This window comes from Mesoplodon mirus, assembly GCF_964341445.2.
Source record: "Mesoplodon mirus genome assembly, contig: HAP1_SCAFFOLD_1126, whole genome shotgun sequence".
Classification (NCBI taxonomy): domain Eukaryota; kingdom Metazoa; phylum Chordata; class Mammalia; order Artiodactyla; family Ziphiidae; genus Mesoplodon; species Mesoplodon mirus.
In genome coordinates, this window is record NW_028294943.1 from 49,773 (window position 1) to 54,804 (window position 5,032).

Genomic DNA, 5,032 nt, shown 5'->3' on the forward strand with positions numbered 1-5,032 from the left:
TGGTAAAAGCTGGTAATATGCCAGAACTTGAAAAGCGAACAATTCAAAGTTCAAGACCATCCGAGGGCTGTGAAAACATTTATTTCACAACGCACAATTTTTTTAACGCACCAGCCTACTCTGTCAAATGTGCAACCTATACCAGAAATGTTCACGGTTTTATTCCTACGTACAATCAAGAACTCCTTGACAGCACATTGCATTTTCATAAACAAACAACAACACAAAGAAAAATCAACGGAAAAATAATACGTGTGTCGTGAATTCGTTGACTAAAATCATGAGTGCGTTTGTAGAAGAAGTGGACTAATCGTTCGCTGATCATTCCAACACTGAACCACCTATACCTATAAAAACCAATAGTTGAGGAATAAAACTCACACGAATTTATAAAGGAGATTCATTGCGAAATAAACTAAAAAAAACCTAAAATCAATCACATAAATATCGAATTGGGTGGTAACCTGAGAACGTAACCCGCTTACTCATCTGTGTCCCAGCTCAGCTTCCGAAGACGTCGCACGAGTGCAGTCTTTGTTATGCGTGGTTTCTTCAATACGGCTGAAGTGCTAGCCCATGTTTCACCTGCACAGCATAGAGGTGGAAGAACTCTTGTTGTGTTAAATAAGTGAGAACATAGATCGGCATCATAATTTTGATCAATTTGCTCTTTCAGAGGCCATACCGCGCCCATGATTATCGCTGTCTTCTATTTTCTTTGTCACCCAATAATCTACAATAATGCTTTACGAACATAGTAAACCAGAATTTATTCAAAATAAAGGAAAAACAGTATCAGAAAGATAAATTTAGAGAAAACATCATCGTGTGGACCTGCACAGCACCATTCTTCTAAAAAACTATAAAAACCAAACTATAAACGCAACCTCTTTTGTTTTTGTTTCCTTCTCGATTTCGCAAAACGTTCCTGCCTGAAATCCGGTTCAATTTTCAGGCTGCGTAAAACTCTTCAGTGACGGCGAAGTTGCTAACGTTTTTACCAGCATTGAATGTAATAAAAGTTAACGTATGTATACATGAAAAACGGTTACCATAAGGTATTTCAAATGCGATAGTGCTTAGTTACAAAAAGACGAATATAAGAAGCTTTGCAGAATACTTCTTAATTTTTCTTCTTTGAACAAACACGAGGTTTGTAAGCAATTTTATTATTGGGCTGACGTTTCGGCCGTATCGCCTTCTTCAGAGCCTGGAAAGGTCGATTGACAACGATCTACCAAGCCAAACACGCCAACAACTTAAACAGAGAAACTCAAAAACCAAGTTCCAACCACATAAACAACGTCAAATACTCACCACTTCTCTGCCTCCGACCAACCGTTTGGTTGTGTCTGCGGAAGAGGAGTGAGGTATACTTCCTTCCGGAGTGCCCCTTTATCAGACTAGAAGATCAGTCTTATATACTGTGCGAGATCACGTGTGATTAGGAGGCACTCTTCCTTGCGGTTCATGTTTGGGTTCTTGAAATTAGTCCAAAACGCCTCATGAACCCTGCGCGCCGACATGCTAGCTTTCTGCGCGAGAATATTAACCTTAACATCAAAATCCTGTCCGTTGTGTCCTTGTGTCCTATGCGTGCCTAGTGGAGTGTTCGCCTTGCTTTTAAATTAACCATCTAGGTGTTCTTTTATGCGGACACAAAGAGGTATTCCCGTTTCGCCAATATATTCGTCCCCGCAAATTTTGCAAGAAATCAGGTACACTGTACCCGAGATCATGCAATCACCGTCTCTGACCTGAGGGCAAATCGTACATTTATGCGTTGTACATAGACGGTCGTACAAGCGGTTTCGAATCAATTGGCGACGTAGATTATTCGGTGTTATTTCTATAACTACCACTGATTTCTCTAAGCCCACCCTTCTTAAGCATCTTTTTATAGCTATGCTTAATTCGTTCGAAATGAAGGGTATTTGCAACGGAATTTTATTATCGCTAGACCCATCGTTAGAGCTCATCGCCTTTCCTCTAAACTTATACCGAGAAGCTACGATATTGTAACCGTTGGAAATGGCTATTTTCCGTGCCAAGTCGAGTGAATCTTCTCTCTGTTCTCCTCCCGTACACACACCGGAGGCCGTACGAAACATGTCTCTTGTAGTGCTCTTTTTGTGTGTGAAGGATGAGATGAGAGATAATGAACTAGTATGTTTTTATTACTTGGCTTACGGTACCACTTCGTAGCATAGCTGTTATGATGTAAGCTAACCTGAAAGTTTAAAAATGGAAGCCAGCCCTCTTTAGGTGTCTCTCGGGTGAACTTAATGTACTCTGACTGTTCATTTAACAATTCAAAATATTTGTTCATCTCCTCTTGTGTGGAGAAGATGACAAAACAATCATCAATATATCTACAGTAGAGTATCGGCCCAAGATTAATTACCGGGGCTTCTATTTTAGACATAGACGCAATAGCGAGACTAGGTGCCAGTCGCTGTCCCATTGCCAACCCTCTCTTTTGTGGGCAATATTTACCGGATCATCTAAAGATTGACCAGTTCAAACACTATTTTAAGAGGGTCATGATCTGCTCAATCGACAAGCCATACATGTTAATTTCTTTTTGGTGTTTAGAAAGAGGTTCGAAAACGGCTTGCATTGCGGAGTCATTCGATACGTTCGTATAATCGAACATCGAATGACTCCATGACGTAGGCGCTGTTAGGACGCTCGTAACGTAGATGGTCCAGAAACATTCGGGTGTTCGTGAGATGAGTTAGCAAATGTTTCAGTAACTGGACGACTATCAGGTTTATAAACCATGTTATTCTGTCCGTTGGCCCGTTTACACAACTGATAATTGGTCTAACCTTAAACGTTAATGGATTTGTTGACCACAATTCATCAGTGGATACCAGCTTATGAGTTTTAATAAGCAAGTATAGCACGGGACATGTTGGCAGATCGGTTTTTAGTTGAGAGATAAACGATGGTTTTAATTAGTTAATTTAATTTCAATTAATTTTTTCCTGGAAACTTTGCAGAATAATTGTAAAAGTTTAAAACAAACCTTCGTTCATCTATCTGGGCGGTCCTCCCACAGGTCATTTGTCTCGGGCGAGTTCTGAAATTAAACCAAATAGCTGTCACTTACAAAATATTTTATGGTTCATTTTGATTTATTTTTTATAACTGTTTAAAATAACTTACGCTTTGATCTTGGGCACAAGAGAGAACAGCAGTGGTGGGTGATGACGGTTGACCATCACTGCGCTTCGGTCGAATCCCTCCAGGGACAAAGAAGTCCCTAGAACTCTCCCTCCTGTTTCAATGGTCGGCAGCTAATAGTGAACTACAATAGGTGAACAATTCAAGAATCCTTTAATAATTGCTTATATTTTATTGAATAGAGCATTTTAACTGCAGAATTGTAAAATAGAGCATTCTTTCCTCCTGTGAACATGTCAGATTTATAGTCATCGTTGTTTTTGTTTATTCTTTTGTTTATTCTTTAAAAATCCTGCAGTAGAGAAAGGGTTTTTCTATAATCCACTCATGTTAGCTATTTCTAAAGTTTTCCATTGACAATAAAATAATGCTCTGTTTTGAGAAATAGAAAATTGCTAATAGACCTGGAATTAGGTGTCGTCGTCAATGTACTAACCGCATGTTTAGTCACTTCTTTCTTGTTCTTTAGAATAACTAATGGATATTTCATTTCATTATGAAATTTTCATTGATTTGAAATTTTCATTCATTCGTTGTCTCATTACTTTTGCCTTTCTTTTAAATTTAGCGTTCTCTGCTCTTAACTTACCTAATATGTTATTACTGCGATTGATGAACATCAGAATGAGCTTATAACAACTTTCAAAGAAAAGTACTGCAGGCATTCCAAGGCTCACAAGCGAACCGTATTGCCTTACCGATTGTATGAAATAGTTATTTGGGCCATGAAGGTATGTAAAAATTGATAATGTATTCTCTCTTTAAGTTCAACTTTATTAACATTTCGAATTATGTACTGTTTTGTTTTAAATGTTGGGTAAAAAAGTTGTATGGAATCGTACACAAACCTTCCTTATGTAGACCGAGATCTAACTGAATAGTCTGGTTGAAAGTTGTTTTTATCATTCCTTAAGAAATTTGTATAATAAAGAATGCCTCTCACGTCATCGAGGATACCATGCGTAAGCTAAGGAGAAATATCGTCATCAATCTCTTAGCGATTTTGTTTGTGATTGGAGATTTTTGCAGAGATGTTCTAGATTCTCTAAATTTAGATGGTCTTTTATAATTTTAGGCTGAGAGCTTTATCATTTTTTTCCTGCTACAAGGATGATCAAGCTGTATGAAGTTTGCCGTTGAGAAAACGAAGCTTGGCATTTGTGTTTTCACAATTTTAAAAGATCCTAATATATGTTCTTATGAAAAGAACATTGTATTTCTGTTAATGCCAAAAATTTTAAAGATCATATTTTTTTAGGTAGAGGAATGGTCTGCCTAGTATCCATTTTTTCCCAAAAATTAATTTTCCACCATATTTTGCGCTTTTCTTTTATTTCTGCAATATATATGTACATATATGTATCTATTTATTTATATTTTAAAATTATGTTATTGTATAGTACATTACGTCTTCAAATGCTCTTCATAAGTGAAAATTTAGGTCCTAATGAGAAGAAGAAAAAGACCTTTCTTGTTTACGGTCATCAGGTCGTACAGGCAGCTGACAAGAAAATCCGCTTTTATTTTTATCTGTGAGTAACGCAATATGTAATCTAAATGTAAAATGTTTTAAGACTGCTTTGCTTTTATGAAAGTTAGATTCGTTCAAGCTAACAGAGAAGGACGGTAGTTATTCGCTTAGTTGACGAGGTGATATTTTTACTTACGAGTTCCTTATTTCTTATGGGTAGCTATATTCGATATAAATATGTTTCCCAGTGACGATATGATTTTTAAGGGATGCACATTGAAATTGTAAACGTAAAATAACGATGTTAACTGATCTTATTAGGATGAAACTCCAGTTTATTGATTCATGTGCCTTTGCAATGAAGTGCTTTGT

The 5,032-nt window shown here is 37.1% G+C and overlaps 1 long non-coding RNA gene across 1 annotated transcript; it reads right to left on the minus strand.

Annotated features, from left to right (window-relative positions):
- Positions 1 to 223: 223 nt before the first annotated feature.
- On the minus strand, positions 224 to 1,244 carry LOC309797857. Its single transcript, XR_014292828.1, has 4 exons — positions 1,053 to 1,244; positions 888 to 932; positions 486 to 733; positions 224 to 347 (listed from the first exon to the last, which is right to left on the minus strand). It is a non-coding gene; the product is annotated as an uncharacterized lncRNA (long non-coding RNA).
- Positions 1,245 to 5,032: the final 3,788 nt, after the last annotated feature.